Source organism: Mustelus asterias, chromosome 21 (assembly GCF_964213995.1).
Source record: "Mustelus asterias chromosome 21, sMusAst1.hap1.1, whole genome shotgun sequence".
NCBI classification, from domain to species: Eukaryota; Metazoa; Chordata; class Chondrichthyes; order Carcharhiniformes; family Triakidae; genus Mustelus; species Mustelus asterias.
Genome location: NC_135821.1, coordinates 27622133 through 27643912, shown reverse-complemented (window position 1 = coordinate 27643912; position 21780 = coordinate 27622133).

The following is a 21780-nucleotide window of genomic DNA, read 5'->3' as shown; positions in this document are numbered from 1 at the left end:
CAATCCAACCCAATCCAATCCAATACAATCCAAGTAACTGCATCCAATCCAATCCAATCCAATCCAAGTAACGGCATCCAATCCAATTCAATCCAATCCAAGTAACGTCATCCAATCCAATCCAATCCAATCCAATCCAAGTAACGGCAACCAATCCAATCGTATCCAATCGAATCCAATCGAAGGATCAGCATCCATCCAATCCAATCCAATCCAATCCAATCCAATCCAATCCAATCCAAGTACCGGCATCCAATCCTATCCAATCCAATCCAAGTAACGGCATCCAATCCAATCCAAACCAATCCAAACCAAGTAACGGCATCCAATCCAATCCAATCCAATCCAAGTAACGGCATCCAATCCAATCCAATCCAATCCAATCCAATCCAATCCAGCCCAGGTAACGGCATCCAAATCAGTCCAATCCAATCCAATCCACTCCAATACAATCCAATCCAAGTAACGGCAACCAATCCAATCCAATCCAATCCAATCCAAGTATCGGCATCCAATCCTATCCAATCCAATCCAATCCAATCCAAGTAACGGCATCCAAACCAATCCAATCCAATCCTATCCAAACCAAGTAACGGCATCCAATCCAATCCAATCCAATCCAAGTAACGGCATCCAATCCAATCCAATCCAATCCATCCCTAGTAACGGCATCCAAATCAGTCCAATCCAATCCACTCCAATTCAATCCAATCCAAGTAACGGCAACCAATCCAATCCAATACAATACAATGCAAGGAACGGCATGTAATCCAAATCAAGTATCGGCATCCAATCCAATCCAATCCAATCCAATCCAAGTAACGGCATCCAATCCAATCCAATCCAATCCAATCCAGTCCAATCCAATCCAATCGAATCCAATCGAATCCAATAGAATCGAATCGAATCCAATCCAATCCAATCTAACACAATCCAATCCAATCCAAGTAACGGCATCCAGTCCAGTCCATTCCAATCCAATCCAATCCAATCCAATCCAATCCAATCCAATCCAATCCAATCCAATCCAATCCAATCCAATCCAATCCAATCAAATCCAATCCAATCCAATCCAATCCAATCCTATCCTATCCAATCCAATCCAATCCAAGTAACGGCATCCAATCCTATCCACTCCAATCAAAATCCAATCCAATCCAAGTAACGGCATCCAATCCAATCCAATCCAATCCAAACCAAGTCACGGCATCCAATCCAATCCAATCCAATTCAAACCAATCCAAGTAACGGCATCGAATCCAATCCAGTCCAATCCAATCCAAGTAACGGCATCCAACCCAATTCAATCAAATCCAATTAACGGCATCCGATCCAATCCAATCCAATCCAAGTAACCGCATCCAATCCAATCCAAGTAACGGCATCGAATCCATTCCAATCCAATCCAATCCAATCAAACACAATCCAATACAATACAGGTAAATACATCCAATCCAATCCAATCCAATCAAAGTAACGGCTCCAATCCAATCCTATCCAAGTAACCCCATCCAATCCAATGCATGTAACGGCATCCAATCCAATCCAATCCAATCCTATCGAATCCAATCGAATCCAATCCAATCCAATCCAATCCAATCCAATCTAACACAATCCAATACAATCCAAGTAACGGCATCCAGTTCAGTCCATTCCAATCCAATCCAATCCAATCCAATCCAATCCAATCCAATCCAATCCAATCCAAGGAACGGCATCCAATCCAATCCAATCCAATCCAATCCAATTCAATCCAATCCAAAACAATCCAATCCAATCCAATCCAAGTAACGGCATCCAATCCAATCCAATTCAATCCAATCCAAGTAACGGCATCCCATCCAATCCAATTCAATCCAATCCAATCCAATCCAAGTAACCGCATCCAATCCAATCCAATCCAATCCCATCCAAGTAACGGCATCTATTCCAATGCAATCGAATCCAATCCAAGTAACGGCATCCAATCCAATCCAATCCTATCCAATCCAATCCAATCCAATACAAGTAACGGCATCGAATCGAATCCAATCCAATCCAATCCAAGGAACGGCATCCAATCCAATCCAATCCAATCCAATCCAAGTAACGGCTTCCAATCCAATTCAATCCAATCCAATCCAAGTAACTGCATCCAATCCAATCCAATCCAATCCAATCCAAGGAACGGCATCCAATCCAATCCAATCCAATCCAATCCAAGTAACGTCATCCAACCCAATCCAATCCAATCCAATCCAATCCAATCCAATCAAATCCAATCCAATCCAATCCAATCCAATCCAATCCAATCCAATCCAACCAATGGAAGGAACGGCATCCAATTCAATCCAATCCAATCCAATCCAGTCCAATCCAATCCAACCCATGAAACGGCCTCAAAACCAGTCCAATCCAATCCAATTCAAACGAATTCAATCCAATCCAAGAAGGGGCATCCAATCCAATCCAATCCAATCCAATCCATGTAACTGCATCCAATCCAATCCAATCCAATCCAATCCAAGTAACGGCATCCAATCCAATCCAATTCAATCCAATCCAAGTAACGTCATCCAATCCAATCCAATCCAATCCAATCCAATCCAAGTAACGGCAACCAATCCAATCGTATCCAATCCAATCCAATCGAAGTTTCAGCATCCAATCCAATGCAATCCTATCCAATCCAATCCAATCCAATTCAAGTAACGGCATCCAATCCAATCCAATCCAATCCAAACCAAGTAACGGCATCCAATCCAATCCAATCCAATCCAAGTAACGGGATCCAGTCCAATCCAATCCAATCCAATCCATCCCAAGTAACGGCATCCAAATCAGTCCAATCCAATCCAATCCACTCCAATTCAATCCAATCCAAGTAACGGCAACCAATCCAATCCAATCCAATCCAATCCAAGTACCGGCATCCAATCCTATCCAATCCAATCCAATCCAATTCAAGTAACGGCATCCAATCCAATCCAATCCAATCCAAACCAAGTAACGGCATCCAATCCAATCCAATCCAAGTAACGGCATCCAATCCAATCCAATCCAATCCAATCCATCCCAAGTAACGGCATCCAAATCAGTCCAATCCAATCCAATCCACTCCAATTCAATCCAATCCAAGTAACGGCAAGCAATCCAATCCAATCCAATCCAATCCAGTCCAATCCAAGTAACGGCACCAAATCCAATCCAAGGATCGGCATCCAATCCAATCGAATCCAATCCAATCCAAGTAACGGCATCCAATCCAATCCAATCCAATCCCATCCAAGTAACGGCACCCAATCCAATACAATCGAATCCAATCCAGGTAACGGCTTCCAATCCAATCCAATCCTATCCAATCCAATCCAATTCAATACAAGTAACGGCATCGAATCCAATCCAATCCAATCCAATCCAATCAAATCCAAGTATCGGCAGCCAATCCAATCCAATCCAAGTAACGGCTTCCAATTCAATCCAATCCAATCCAAGTAACTGCATCCAATCCAATCCATTCCAATCCAATCCAATCAAATCCAATCCAATCCAAGTAACTGCATCCAATCCAAACCAATCCAATCCAATCCAATCCACGTAACTGCATCCAATCCAAACCAATCCAATCGAATCCAATCCAATCCAATCCAATCCAATCCCATCCAAGTAACTGCATCCAATCCAAACCAGTCCAATCGAATCCAATCCAATCCAATCCAATCCAATCCCATCCAAGTAACGTCATCCAATCCATTGCAATCGAATCACATCCAAGTAACGGCATCCAATCCAATCCAATCCAATCCATTCCAATCCAATCCAATCCAAGTGACGGCATCCAATCCAATCCAATCCAATCCAAGTAACGTCTTCCAATCCAATCCAATCCAATCCAATGCAAGGAACGGCATCCAATCCATTCCAATCCAATCCAATGCAATCCAATCCAACCCAAGAAACGGCATCAAAACCAGTCCAATCCAATCCAATTCAAACCAATTCAATCCAATCCAAGAAACGGCATCCAATCCAATCCAATCCAAACCAATCCAATCCAATCCAATCCAATCCAAGTAACTGCATCCAATCCAACCCAATCCAATCCAATCCAATCCAATCCAATCCATTCCAATCCAATCCAATCCAAGTAACGGCATCCAATCCAATCCAATCCAATCCAATCCAAGTAACTGCATCCAATCCAATCCAATCCAATCCAATCCAATCCAATCCAATCCAAGTAACTGCATCCAATCCAACCCAATCCAATCCAATCCAATCCATTCCAATCCAATCTTATCCAAGTAACGGCATCCAATCCAATCCAATCCAATCCAATCCAAGTAACTGCATCCAATCCAATCCAATCCAATCCAATCCAATCCAATCCAAGTAACGGCATCCATTCCTATCCAATCCAATCAAATCCAATCCAATCAAAGTAACGGCATCCAATCCAATCCAATCCAATCCAATCCAAACCAGGTCACGGCATCCAATCGAATCCAATCCAATTCAATCCAATCCAAGTAACGGCATCGATTCCAATCCAATCCATTCCAATCCAAGTAACGGCATCCAATCCAATTCAATCAAATCCAATTAACGGCATCCGATCCAATCCAATCCAATCCAAGTAACCGCATCCAATCCAATACAAGTAACGGCATCGAATCCATTCCAATCCTATCCAATCCAATCCAACACAATCCAATACAATCCAAGTAAATACATCCAATCCAATCCAATCGAATCCAATCAATGTAACGGCTCCAATCCAATCATATCCAAGTAACCCCATCCAATCCAATCCAAGTGACGGCATCCAATCCAATCCAATCCAATCGAAGTAACGGCATCCAATCCAATCCAATCCAATCCAATCCAATCCAATCGAATCCAATCGAATAGAATCGAATCCAATCCAATCTAACACAATCCAATCCAATCCAAGTAACGGCATCCAGTCCAGTCCATTCCAATCCAATCCAATCCAATCCAATCCAATCCAATCCAATCCAATCCAATCCAATCCAATCCAATCCAATCCAATCCAAATAAATCCAATCCAATCCAATCCAAGTAACGGCATCCAATCCAATCCAATCCAATTCAATCCAATCCAAGTAACGGCATTCCATCCAATCCAATTCAATCCAATCCAATCCAATCCAAGTAACGGCATCCAATCCAATCCAATCCAATCCCATCCAAGTAACGGCATCCAATCCAATGCAATCGAATCCAATCCAAGTAACGGCATCCAATCCAATACATTCCTTTCCAATCCATTCCAATCCAATACAATATAAGTAACGGCATCGAATCCAATCCAATCCAATCCAATCCAATCCAATCCAAGTAACTGCATCCAATCCAATCCAATCCAATCCAAGTAACGTCATCCAATCCAATCCAATCCAATCCAATCCAATCCAATCCAATCCAATCCACTGCAAGGAACGGCATCCAATCCAATCCAATCCAATCCAATCCAGTCCAATCCAATCCAACCCATGAAACGGCCTTAAAACCAGTCCAATCCAATACCATTCAAACCAATTCAATCCAATCCAAGCAAGGGCATTCAATCCAACCCAATCCAATCCAATACAATCAAAGTAACTGCATCCAATCCAATCCAATCCAATCCAAGTAACGGCATCCAATCCAATCCAATTCAATCCAATCCAAGTAACGTCATCCAATCCAATCCAATCCAATCCAATCCAAGTAACGGCAACCAATCCAATCGTATCCAATCGAATCCAATCGAAGGATCAGCATCCATCCAATCCAATCCAATCCAATCCAATCCAATCCAATCCAATCCAAGTACCGGCATCCAATCCTATCCAATCCAATCCAAGTAACGGCATCCAATCCAATCCAAACCAATCCAAACCAAGTAACGGCATCCAATCCAATCCAATCCAATCCAAGTAACGGCATCCAATCCAATCCAATCCAATCCAATCCAATCCAATCCAATCCAGCCCAGGTAACGGCATCCAAATCAGTCCAATCCAATCCAATCCACTCCAATACAATCCAATCCAAGTAACGGCAACCAATCCAATCCAATCCAATCCAATCCAAGTATCGGCATCCAATCCTATCCAATCCAATCCAATCCAATCCAAGTAACGGCATCCAAACCAATCCAATCCAATCCTATCCAAACCAAGTAACGGCATCCAATCCAATCCAATCCAATCCAAGTAACGGCATCCAATCCAATCCAATCCAATCCATCCCTAGTAACGGCATCCAAATCAGTCCAATCCAATCCACTCCAATTCAATCCAATCCAAGTAACGGCAACCAATCCAATCCAATACAATACAATGCAAGGAACGGCATGTAATCCAAATCAAGTATCGGCATCCAATCCAATCCAATCCAATCCAATCCAAGTAACGGCATCCAATCCAATCCAATCCAATCCAATCCAGTCCAATCCAATCCAATCGAATCCAATCGAATCCAATAGAATCGAATCGAATCCAATCCAATCCAATCTAACACAATCCAATCCAATCCAAGTAACGGCATCCAGTCCAGTCCATTCCAATCCAATCCAATCCAATCCAATCCAATCCAATCCAATCCAATCCAATCCAATCCAATCCAATCCAATCCAATCCAATCAAATCCAATCCAATCCAATCCAATCCAATCCAATCCTATCCTATCCAATCCAATCCAATCCAAGTAACGGCATCCAATCCTATCCACTCCAATCAAAATCCAATCCAATCCAAGTAACGGCATCCAATCCAATCCAATCCAATCCAAACCAAGTCACGGCATCCAATCCAATCCAATCCAATTCAAACCAATCCAAGTAACGGCATCGAATCCAATCCAATCCAATCCAATCCAAGTAACGGCATCCAACCCAATTCAATCAAATCCAATTAACGGCATCCGATCCAATCCAATCCAATCCAAGTAACCGCATCCAATCCAATCCAAGTAACGGCATCGAATCCATTCCAATCCAATCCAATCCAATCCAACACAATCCAATACAATACAGGTAAATACATCCAATCCAATCCAATCCAATCAAAGTAACGGCTCCAATCCAATCCTATCCAAGTAACCCCATCCAATCCAATGCAAGTAACGGCATCCAATCCAATCCAATCCAATCGAATCCAATCGAATTCAATCCAATCCAATCCAATCCAATTAAATCTAACACAATCCAATACAATCCAAGTAACGGCATCCAGTCCAGTCCATTCCAATCCAATCCAATCCAATCCAATCCAATCCAATCCAATCCAATCCAAGGAACGGCATCCAATCCAATCCAATCCAATCCAATCCAATTCAATCCAATCCAAAACAATCCAATCCAATCCAATCCAAGTAACGGCATCCAATCCAATCCAATTCAATCCAATCCAAGTAACGGCATCCCATCCAATCCAATTCAATCCAATCCAATCCAATCCAAGTAACCGCATCCAATCCAATCCAATCCAATCCCATCCAAGTAACGGCATCTATTCCAATGCAATCGAATCCAATCCAAGTAACGGCATCCAATCCAATCCAATCCTATCCAATCGAATCCAATCCAATACAAGTAACGGCATCGAATCGAATCCAATCCAATCCAATCCAATCCAATCCAAGTAACGGCTTCCAATCCAATTCAATCCAATCCAATCCAAGTAACTGCATCCAATCCAATCCAATCCAATCCAATCCAAGGAACGGCATCCAATCCAATCCAATCCAATCCAATCCAAGTAACGTCATCCAACCCAATCCAATCCAATCCAATCCAATCCAATCAAATCCAATCCAATCCAATCCAATCCAATCCAATCCAATCCAACCAATGGAAGGAACGGCATCCAATTCAATCCAATCCAATCCAATCCAGTCCAATCCAATCCAACCCATGTAACGGCCTCAAAACCAGTCCAGTCCAATCCAATTCAAACGAATTCAATCCAATCCAAGAAAGGGCATCCAATCCAATCCAATCCAATCCAATCCATGTAACTGCATCCAATCCAATCCAATCCAATCCAATCCAATCCAAGTAACGTCATCCAATCCAATCCAATCCAATCCAATCCAATCCAATCCAAGTAACGGCAACCAATCCAATCGTATCCAATCCAATCCAATCGAAGTTTCAGCATCCAATCCAATGCAATCCTATCCAATCCAATCCAATCCAATTCAAGTAACGGCATCCAATCCAATCCAATCCAAACCAAGTAACGGCATCCAATCCAATCCAATCCAATCCAAGTAACGGGATCCAGTCCAATCCAATCCAATCCAATCCAATCCATCCCAAGTAACGGCATCCAAATCAGTCCAATCCAATCCAATCCACTCCAATTCAATCCAATCCAAGTAACGGCAACCAATCCAATCCAATCCAATCCAATCCAAGTACCGGCATCCAATCCTATCCAATCCAATCCAATCCAATTCAAGTAACGGCATCCAATCCAATCCAATCCAATCCAAACCAAGTAACGGCATCCAATCCAATCCAATCCAAGTAACGGCATCCAATCCAATCCAATCCAATCCATCCCAAGTAACGGCATCCAAATCAGTCCAATCCAATCCAATCCACTCCAATTCAATCCAATCCAAGTAACGGCAAGCAATCCAATCCAATCCAATCCAATCCAGTCCAATCCAAGTAACGGCACCAAATCCAATCCAAGGATCGGCATCCAATCCAATCGAATCCAATCCAATCCAAGTAACGGCATCCAATCCAATCCAATCCAATCCCATCCAAGTAACGGCACCCAATCCAATACAATCGAATCCAATCCAGGTAACGGCTTCCAATCCAATCCAATCCTATCCAATCCAATCCAATCCAATACAAGTAACGGCATCGAATCCAATCCAATCCAATCCAATCCAATCCAATCCAAGTATCGGCAGCCAATCCAATCCAATACAAGTAACGGCTTCCAATCCAATCCAATCCAATCCAAGTAACTGCATCCAATCCAATCCAATCCAATCCAATCCAAGTTACGACATCCAATCCAATCCATTCCAATCCAATCCAATCAAATCCAATCCAATCCAATCCAATCCAATGCAAGGAACGGCATCCAATCCAATCCAATCAAATCCAGTCCAATCCAATCCAACCCATGAAACGGCCTCAAAACAAGTCCAATACAATCCAATTCAAACCAATTCAATCCAATCCAAGAAAGGACATCCAATCCAATCCAATCCAATCCAATCCAATCCAATCCAATCCAAGTAACTGCATCCAATCCAATCCAATCCAATCCAAGTAACGTCATCCAATACAATCCAATCCAATCCAATCCAATCCAAGTAACGGCAACCAATCCAATCGTATCCAATCCAATCCAATCGAGGTTTCAGCATCCAATCCAATCCAATCCAATCCAATCTAAGTACCGGCATCCAAACCTATCCAATCCAATCCAATCCAAGTAACGGCATCCAATCCAATCCAATCCAATCCAAACCAAGTAACGGCATCCAATCCAATCCAATCCAATTCAAGTAACGGCATCCAGTCCAATCCAATCCAATCCAATCCAATCCATCCCAAGTAACGGCATCCAAATCAGTCCAATCCAATCCAATCCACTCCAATTCAATCCAATCCAAGTAACGGCAACCAATCCAATGCAATCCAATCCAATCCAATCCAATCCAATCCAAGTCCCGGCATCGAATCCTATCCAATCCAATCCAATCCAATCCAAGTAACGGCATGACAATCCAATCCAATCCAATCCAATCCAATCCATCCCAAGTAACGGCATCCAAATCAGTCCAATCCAATCCAATCCACTCCAATTCAATCCAATCCAAGTAACACCAACCAATCCAATCCAATCCAATCCAATCCAGTCCAATCCAAGTAACGGCATCTAATCCAATCCAAGTATCGGCATCCAATCCAATCCAATCCAATCCAGTCCAATCCAATCCAATCCAATTCAATCCAATCCAATCCAATCCAATCCAATCCAATCCTATCCTATCCAATGCAATCCAATCCAATTGAAGTACCGGCATCCAATCCTATCCAATCCAATCAAATCCAATCCAATCCAAGTAACGGCATCCAATCACGTCCAATCCAATCCAATCCAATATAATCCAATCCAATCCAAGTAACGGCATCGAATCCATTCCAATCCAATCCAATCCAATCCAACACAATCCAATACAATCCAAGTAAATACATCCAATCCAATCCAATCAAAGTAACGGCTCCAATCCAATCCTATCCAACTAACCCCATCCAATCCAATCCAAGTAACGGCATCCAATCCAATCCAATCCAATCCAAGTAACGGCATCCAATCCAATCGAATCCAATCGAATCCAATCGAATCCAATCGAATCCAATCGAATCCAATCCAATTCAATCCAATCCAATCCAATCTAACACAATCCAATCCAATCCAAGTAACGGCATCCAGTCCAGTCCATTCCAATCCAATCCAATGCAATCCAATCCAATCCAATCCAATCCAAGTAACGGGATCCAGTCCAATCCAATCCAATCCAATCCAATCCATCCCAAGTAACGGCATCCAAATCAGTCCAATCCAATCCAATCCACTCCAATTCAATCCAATCCAAGTAACGGCAACCAATCCAATCCAATCCAATCCAATCCAAGTACCGGCATCCAATCCTATCCAATCCAATCCAATCCAATTCAAGTAACGGCATCCAATCCAATCCAATCCAATCCAAACCAAGTAACGGCATCCAATCCAATCCAATCCAAGTAACGGCATCCAATCCAATCCAATCCAATCCATCCCAAGTAACGGCATCCAAATCAGTCCAATCCAATCCAATCCACTCCAATTCAATCCAATCCAAGTAACGGCAAGCAATCCAATCCAATCCAATCCAATCCAGTCCAATCCAAGTAACGGCACCAAATCCAATCCAAGGATCGGCATCCAATCCAATCGAATCCAATCCAATCCAAGTAACGGCATCCAATCCAATCCAATCCAATCCCATCCAAGTAACGGCACCCAATCCAATACAATCGAATCCAATCCAGGTAACGGCTTCCAATCCAATCCAATCCTATCCAATCCAATCCAATCCAATACAAGTAACGGCATCGAATCCAATCCAATCCAATCCAATCCAATCCAATCCAAGTATCGGCAGCCAATCCAATCCAATACAAGTAACGGCTTCCAATCCAATCCAATCCAAGTAACTGCATCCAATCCAATCCAATCCAATCCAATCCAAGTTACGACATCCAATCCAATCCATTCCAATCCAATCCAATCAAATCCAATCCAATCCAATCCAATCCAATGCAAGGAACGGCATCCAATCCAATCCAATCAAATCCAGTCCAATCCAATCCAACCCATGAAACGGCCTCAAAACAAGTCCAATACAATCCAATTCAAACCAATTCAATCCAATCCAAGAAAGGACATCCAATCCAATCCAATCCAATCCAATCCAATCCAATCCAATCCAAGTAACTGCATCCAATCCAATCCAATCCAATCCAAGTAACGTCATCCAATACAATCCAATCCAATCCAATCCAATCCAAGTAACGGCAACCAATCCAATCGTATCCAATCCAATCCAATCGAAGTTTCAGCATCCAATCCAATCCAATCCAATCCAATCTAAGTACCGGCATCCAAACCTATCCAATCCAATCCAATCCAAGTAACGGCATCCAATCCAATCCAATCCAATCCAAACCAAGTAACGGCATCCAATCCAATCCAATCCAATTCAAGTAACGGCATCCAGTCCAATCCAATCCAATCCAATCCAATCCATCCCAAGTAACGGCATCCAAATCAGTCCAAACCAATCCAATCCACTCCAATTCAATCCAATCCAAGTAACGGCAACCAATCCAATGCAATCCAATCCAATCCAATCCAATCCAAGTCCCGGCATCGAATCCTATCCAATCCAATCCAATCCAATCCAAGTAACGGCATGACAATCCAATCCAATCCAATCCAATCCAATCCATCCCAAGTAACGGCATCCAAATCAGTCCAATCCAATCCAATCCACTCCAATTCAATCCAATCCAAGTAACACCAACCAATCCAATCCAATCCAATCCAATCCAGTCCAATCCAAGTAACGGCATCTAATCCAATCCAAGTATCGGCATCCAATCCAATCCAATCCAATCCAATCCAGTCCAATCCAATCCAATCCAATTCAATCCAATCCAATCCAATCCAATCCAATCCAATCCAATCCTATCCTATCCAATGCAATCCAATCCAATTGAAGTACCGGCATCCAATCCTATCCAATCCAATCAAATCCAATCCAATCCAAGTAACGGCATCCAATCACGTCCAATCCAATCCAATCCAATATAATCCAATCCAATCCAAGTAACGGCATCGAATCCATTCCAATCCAATCCAATCCAATCCAACACAATCCAATACAATCCAAGTAAATACATCCAATCCAATCCAATCAAAGTAACGGCTCCAATCCAATCCTATCCAACTAACCCCATCCAATCCAATCCAAGTAACGGCATCCAATCCAATCCAATCCAATCCAAGTAACGGCATCCAATCCAATCGAATCCAATCGAATCCAATCGAATCCAATCGAATCCAATCGAATCCAATCCAATTCAATCCAATCCAATCCAATCTAACACAATCCAATCCAATCCAAGTAACGGCATCCAGTCCAGTCCATTCCAATCCAATCCAATGCAATCCAATCCAATCCAATCCAATCCAAGGAACGGCATCCAATCCAATCCAATCCAATCCAATCCAAAACAATCCAATCCAATCCAATCCAATTCAATCCAATCCAAGTAACGGCATCCCATCCAATCCAATTCAATCCAATCCAATCCAATGCAAGTAACGGCATCCAATCCAATCCAATCCCATCCAAGTAACGGCATCCAATCCAATCCAATCGAATCCAATTCAAGTAACGGCATCCAATCCAATACAATCCTATCGAATCCAATCCAATCCAATCCAATACAAGTAACGGCATCGAATCCAATCCAATCCAATCCAATCGAATCCAATCCAAGTAACGGCATCCAATCCAATCCAATCCAATCCAAGTAACGGCTTCCAATCCAATCCAATCCAATCCAATCCAAGTAACTGCATCCAATCCAATCCAATCCAATCCAAGTAACGGCATCCAATCCAGTCCAATCCAATGCAATCCAAGTAACGTCATCCAATACAATCCAATCCAGTCCAATCTAATCCAACCCATGAAACGGCCTCAAAACCAGTCCAATCCAATCCAATTCAAACTAATTCAATCCAATCCAAGAAAGGGCATCCAATCCACTCCAATCCAATCCAATCCAATCCAATCCAATCAAATCCAATCCAATCCAATCCAATCCAATGCAAGGAACGGCATCCAATCCAATCCAATCAAATCCAGTCCAATCCAATCCAACCCATGAAACGGCCTCAAAACCAGTCCAATACAATCCAATTCAAACCAATTCAATCCAATCCAAGAAAGGGCATCCAATCCAATCCAATCCCATCCAAGTAACGGCATCCAATCCAATCCAATCCAATCCAATCCAAGTAACTGCATCCAATCCAATCCAATCCAATCCAAGTAACGTCATCCAATCCAATCCAATCCAATCCAAGTAACGGCAACCAATCCAATCGTATCCAATCCAATCCAATCGAAGTTTCAGCATCCAATCCAATCCAATCCAATCCAATCCAAGTACCGGCATCCAAACCTATCCAATCCAATCCAATCCAATCCAAGTAACGGCATCCAATCCAATCCAATCCAATCCAAACCAAGTAACGGCATCCAATCCAATCCAATCCAATTCAAGTAACGGCATCCAGTCCAATCCAATCCAATCCAATCCATCCCAAGTAACGGCATCCAAATCAGTCCAATCCAATCCAATCCACTCCAATTCAATCCAATCCAAGTAACGGCAACCAATCCAATGCAATCCAATCCAATCCAATCCAATCCAAGTCCCGGCATCCAATCCTATCCAATCCAATCCAATCCAATCCAAGTAACGGCATGACAATCCAATCCAATCCAATCCAATCCATCCCAAGTAACGGCATCCAAATCAGTCCAATCCAATCCAATCCACTCCAATTCAATCCAATCCAAGTAACGGCAACCAATCCAATCCAATCCAATCCAATCCAGTCCAATCCAAGTAACGGCATCTAATCCAATCCAAGTATCGGCATCCAATCCAATCCAATCCAATCCAATCCAATCCTATCCAATCCAATCCAATCCAATTCCATCCAATACAATCCAATCCAATCCAATCCAATCCTATCCAATCCAATCCAATCCAATCGAAGTACCGGCATCCAATCCTATCCAATCCAATCCAATCAAATCCAATCCAATCCAAGTAACGGCATCCAATCACGTCCAATCCAATCCAATCCAATATAATCCAATCCAATCCAAGTAACGGCATCGAATCCATTCCAATCCAATCCAATCCAATCCAACACAATCCAATACAATCCAAGTAAATACATCCAATCCAATCCAATCAAAGTAACGGCTCCAATCCAATCCTATCCAACTAACCCCATCCAATCCAATCCAAGTAACGGCATCCAACCCAATCCAATCCATTCCAAGTAACGGCATCCAATCCAATCCAATCGAATCCAATCGAATCCAATCGAATCCAATCCAATCCAATCCAATTCAATCCAATCCAATCCAATCTAACACAATCCAATCCAATCCAAGTAACGGCATCCAGTCCAGTCCATTCCAATCCAATCCAATGCAATCCAATCCAATCCAATCCAATCCAAGGAACGGCATCCAATCCAATCCAATCCAATCCAATCCAATCCAAAACAATCCAATCCAATCCAATCCAATCCAAGTAACGGCATCCAATCCAATCCAATTCAATCCAATCCAAGTAACGGCATCCCATCAAATCCAATTCAATCCAATCCAATCCAATGCAAGTAACGGCATCCAATCCAATCCAATCCCATCCAAGTAACGGCATCCAATCCAATCCAATCGAATCCAATTCAAGTAACGGCATCCAATCCAATCCAATCCTATCGAATCCAATCCAATCCAATCCAATACAAGTAACGGCATCGAATCCAATCCAATCCAATCCAATCCAAGTAACGGCATCCAATCCAATCCAATCCAATCCAAGTAACGGCTTCCAATCCAATCCAATCCAATCCAATCCAATCCAAGTAACTGCATCCAATCCAATCCAATCCAATCCAATCCAAGTAACGGCATCCAATCCAATCCAATCCAATCCAATCCAAGTAACGTCATCCAATCCAATCCAGTCCAATCCATTCCAACCCATGAAACGGCCTCAAAACCAGTCCAATCCAATCCAATTCAAACTAATTCAATCCAGTCCAAGAAAGGGCATCCAATCCACTCCAATCCAATCCAATCCAATCCAATCCAAGTAACTGCATCCAAGTCAATCCAACCCAATCCAATCCAATCCAATCCAAGTAACGGCATCCAATCCAATCCAATTCAATCCAATCCAAGTAACGTCATCCAATCCAATCCAATCCAATCCAATCCAAGTAACGGCAACCAATCCAATCGTATCCAATCCAATCCAATTGAAGTTTCAGCATCCAATCCAATCCAACCCAATCCAATCCAATCCAATCCAATCTAAGTACCGGCATCCAATCCTATCCAATCCAATCCAATCCAATCCAAGTAACGGCATCCAATCCAATCCAATCCAAACCAAGTAACGGCATCCAATCCAATACAATCCAATCCAATAACGGCATCCAATCCAATCCAATCCAATCCAATCCATCCCAAGTAACGGCATCCAAATCAGTCCAATCCAATCCAATCCACTCCAATTCAATCCAATCCAAGTAACGGCAACCAATCCAATCCAATCCAATCCAATCCAAGTACCGGCATCCAATTCTATCCAATCCAATCCAATCCAATCCAAGTAACGGCATCCAATCCAATCCAATCCAATCAAATCCAAACCAATTAACGGCATCCAATCCAATCCAATCCAATCTAAGTAACGGCATCCAATCCAATCCAATCCAATCCATCCCAAATAACGGCATCCAAATCAGTCCAATCCAATCCAATCCACTCCAATTCAATCCAATCCAAGTAACAGCAACCAATCCAATCCAATCCAATCCAATACAGTCCAATCCAAGTAACGGCATCTAATCCAATCCAAGTATCGGCATCCAATCCAATCCACTCCAATCCAATCCAATCCAATCCAATCCAATCCAATCCAATCCAATCCTATCCAATCCAATCCAATACAAGTACCGGCATCCAATCCTATCCAATCCAATCAAATCCAATCCAATCCAAGTAACGGCATCCAATCACGTCCAATCCAATCCAATCCAATCCAATCTAATCCAATCCAATCCGATCCAAGTAATGGCATCCAGTCCAATCCAATCCAATCCAATCCAAACAAAGTCGCGGCATCCAATCCAATTGAATTCAATCCAATTCAACCCATGGAACGGCATCCAAACCATTCCAATCCAATCCAATTCAATCCAATTCAATACAATCCAAGTAACGGCATCGAATCCAATCCAATCCAATCCATCCAAGTAACGGCATCCAATCCAATCCAATCCAATCCAATTGAACCCATGTAACGGCATCCAAACCATTCCAATCCAATCCAATCCAATCCAATCCATCCCAAGTAACGGCATCCAAATCAGTCCAATCCAATCCAATCCACTCCAATTCAATCCAATCCAAGTAACGGCAACCAATCCAATCCAATCCAATCCAGTCCAATCCAAGTAACGGCATCTAATCCAATCCAAGTATCGGCATCCAATCCAATCCAATCCAATCCAATCCAATCCAATCCAATCCAATCCAATCCTATCCAATCCAATCCAATCCAATCCAAGTACCGGCATCCAATCCTATCCAATCCAATCAAATCCAATCCAATCCAGGTAACGGCATCCAATCACGTCCAATCCAATCCAATCCAATCTAATCCAATCCAATCCAAGTAACGGCATCGAATCCAATCCAATCCAATCCAATCCAGTCCAATCCAATCCAACCCATGAAACGGCCTCAAAACCAGTCCAATCCAATCCAATTCAAACCAATTCAATCCAATCCAAGAAAGGGCATCCAATCCACTCCAATCCAATCCAATCCAATCCAATCCAAGTAACTGCATCCAATCCAATCCAACCCAATCCAATCCAATCCAATCCAAGTAACGGCATCCAATCCAATCCAATTCAATCCAATCCAAGTAACGTCATCCAATCCAATCCAATCCAATCCAATCCAATCCAATCCAAGTAACGGCAACCAATCCAATCGTATCCAATCCAATCCAATTGAAGTTTCAGCATCCAATCCAATCCAACCCAATCCAATCCAATCCAATCTTAGTACCGGCATCCAATCCTATCCAATCCAATCCAATCCAATCCAAGTAACGGCATCCAATCCAATCCAATCCAAACCAAGTAACGGCATCCAATCCAATACAATCCAATCCAAGTAACGGCATCCAGTCCAATCCAATCCAATCCAATCCAAACCATCCCAAGTAACGGCATCCAAATCAGTCCAATCCAATCCAATCCACTCCAATTCAATCCAATCCAAGTAACGGCAACCAATCCAATCCAATCCAATCCAATCCAAGTACCGGCGTCCAATCCTATCCAATCCAATCCAATCCAATCCAAGTAACGGCATCCAATCCAATCCAATCCAATCAAATCCAAACCAAGTAACGGCATCCAATCCAATCCAATCCAAGTAACGGTATCCAATCCAATCCAATCCAATCCATCCCAAATAACGGCATCCAAATCAGTCCAATCCAATCCAATCCACTCCAATTCAATCCAATCCAAGTAACAGCAACCAATCCAATCCAATCCAATCCAATCCAGTCCAATCCAAGTAACGGCATCTAATCCAACCCAAGTATCGGCATCCAATCCAATCCACTCCAATCCAATCCAATCCAATCCAATCCAATCCAATCCAATCCAATCCTATCCAATCCAATCCAATACAAGTACCGGCATCCAATCCTATCCAATCCAATCAAATCCAATCCAATCCAAGTAACGGCATCCAATCACGTCCAATCCAATCCAATCCAATCCAATCTAATCCAATCCAATCCGATCCAAGTAATGGCATCCAGTCCAATCCAATCCAATCCAATCCAAACAAAGTCGCGGCATCCAATCCAATCGAATCCAATCCAATTCAACCCATGTAACGGCATCCAAACCATTCCAATCCAATCCAATTCAATCCAATTCAATACAATCCAAGTAACGGCATCGAATCCAATCCAATCCAATCCATCCAAGTAACGGCATCCAATCCAATCCAATCCAATCCAATTGAACCCATGTAACGGCATCCAAACCATTCCAATCCAATCCAATCCAATCCAATCCAATCCATCCCAAGTAACGGCATTCAAATCAGTACAATCCAATCCAATCCACTCCAATTCAATCCAATCCAAGTAACGGCAACCAATCCAATCCAATCCAATCCAATCCAGACCAATCCAAGTAACGGCATCTAATCCAATCCAAGTATCGGCATCCAATCCAATCCAATCCAATCCAATCCAATCCAATCCTATCCAATCCAATCCAATCCAATCCAAGTACCGGCATCCAATCCTATCCAATCCAATCAAATCCAATCCAATCCAAGTAACGGCATCCAATCACGTCCAATCCAATCCAATCCAATCTAATCCAATCCAATACAAGTAACGGCATCGAATCCAATCCAATCCAATCCAATCCAGTCCAATCCAATCCAACCCATGAAACGGCCTCAAAACCAGTCCAATCCAATCCAATTCAAGCCAATTCAATCCAATCCAAGAAAGGGCATCCAATCCACTCCAATCCAATCCAATCCAATCCAATCCAAGAAACTGCATCCAATCCAATCCAACCCAATCCAATCCAATCCAATCCAAGTAACGGCATCCAATCCAATCCAATTCAATCCAATCCAAGTAACGTCATCCAATCCAATCCAATCCAATCCAATCCAATCCAATCCAATCTAAGTAACGGCAACCAATCCAATCGTATCCAATCCAATCCAATCGAAGTTTCAGCATCCAATCCAATCCAATCCAATCCAATCCAATACAATCTAAGTACCGGCATCCAATCCTATCCAATCCAATCCAATCCAATCCAAGTAACGGCATCCAATCCAATCCAATCCAAACCAAGTAACGGCATCCAATCCAATACAATCCAATCCAAGTAACGGCATCCAATCCAATCCAATCCAATCCAATCCATCCCAAGTAACGGCATCCAAATCAGTCCAATCCAATCCAATCCACTCCAATTCAATCCAATCCAAGTAACGGCAACCAATCCAATCCAATCCAATCCAATCCAAGTACCGGCGTCCAATCCTATCCAATCCAATCCAATCCAAGTAACGGCATCCAATCCAATCCAATCCAATCGAAACCAAGTAACGGCATCCAATACAATCCAATCCAATCCAAGTAACGGCATCCAATCCAATCCAATCCAATCCAATCCATCCCAAATAACGGCATCCAAATCAGTCCAATCCAATCCAATCCACTCCAATTCAATCCAATCCAAGTAACAGCAACCAATCCAATCCAATCCAATCCAATCCAGTCCAATCCAAGTAACGGCATCTAATCCAACCCAAGTATCGGCATCCAATCCAATCCACTCCAATCCAATCCAATCCAATCCAATCCAATCCAATCCAATCCAATCCTATCCAATCCAATCCAATCCAATCCAAGTACCGGCATCCAATCCTATCCAATCCAATCAAATCCAATCCAATCCAAGTAACGGCATCCAATCACGTCCAATCCAATCCAATCCAATCCAATCTAATCCAATCCAATCCGATCCAAGTAATGGCATCCAGTCCAATCCAATCCAATCCAATCCAAACAAAGTCGCGGCATCCAATCCAATCGAATCCAATCCAATTCAACCCATGTAACGGCATCCAAACCATTCCAATCCAATCCAATTCAATCCAATTCAATACAATCCAAGTAACGGCATCGAATCCAATCCAATCCAATCCATCCAAGTAACGGCATCCAATCCAATCCAATCCAATCCAATTGAACCCATGTAACGGCATCCAAACCATTCCAATCCAATCCAATCCAATCCAATCCAATCCATCCCAAGTAACGGCATCCAAATCAGTCCAATCCAATCCAATCCACTCCAATTCAATCCAATCCAAGTAACGGCAACCAATCCAATCCAATCCAATCCAATCCAGTCCAATCCAAGTAACGGCATCTAATCCAATCCAAGTATCGGCAGCCAATCCAATCCAATCCAATCCAATCCAATCCAATCCAATCCAATCCAATCCAATCCAATCCTATCCAATCCAATCCAATCCAATCCAAGTAACGGCATCCAGTCACGTCCAATCCAATCCAATCCAATCTAATCCAATCCAATCCAAGGAACGGCATCGAATCCATTCCAATCCAATCCAATCCAATCCAACACAATCCAATACAATCCAAGTAAATACATCCAATCCAATCCAATCCAATCAAAGTAACGGCTCCAATTCAATCCTATCCAAGTAACCCCATCCAATCCAATTCAAGTAACGACATCCAATCCAATCCAATCCAAGTAACGGCATCCAATCCAATCGAATCCAATCGAATCCAATCCAATTCAATCCAATCCAATCCAATCTAACACAATCCAATCCAATCCAAGTAACGGCATCCAGTCCAGTCCATTCCAATCCAATCCAATCCAATCCAATCCAATCCAATCCAAGGAACGGCATCCAATCCAATCCAATCCAATCCAATCCAATCCAAAACAATCCAATCCAATCCAATCCAATCCAAGTAACGGCATCCAATCTAATCCAATTCAATCCAATCCAAGTAACGGCATCCCATCCAATCCAATTCAATCCAATCCAATCCAATCCAATCCAAGTAACGGCATCCAATCCAATCCAATCCAATCCCATCCAAGTAGCGGCATCCAATCCAATGCAATCGAATCCAATCCAAGTAACGGCATCCAATCCAATCCAATCCTATCGAATCCAATCCAATCCAATCCAATACAAGTAACGGCATGCAATCCAATACAATCCAATCCAAGTAACGGCTTCCAATCCAAACCAATCCAATCCAATCCAAGTAACTGCATCCAATCCAATCCAATCCAATCCAAGTAACGGCATCCAATCCAATCCAATCCAATCCAATCCAAGTAACGTCATCCAATCCAATCCAATCCAATCCAATCCAATCCAATCCAATCCAATCCAATCCAATCCAATGCAAGGAACGGCATCCAATCCAATCCAATCCAGTCCAATCCAATCCAACCCATGAAACAGCCTCAAAACAAGTCCAATCCAATCCAATTCAACCCAATTCAACCCAATCCAAGAAAGGGCATCCAATCCATTCCAATCCAATCCAATCCAATCCAATCCAATCCAAGGAACGGCATCCAATCCAATCCAATTCAATCCAATCCAAGTAACGTCATCCAATCCAATCGAATCCAATCCAAGTAACGGCATCCAATCCAATCCAATCCTATCGAATCCAATCCAATCCAATCCAATACAAGTAACGGCATCGAATCCAATCCAATCCAATCCAATCCAATCCAAGTAACGGCATCCAAT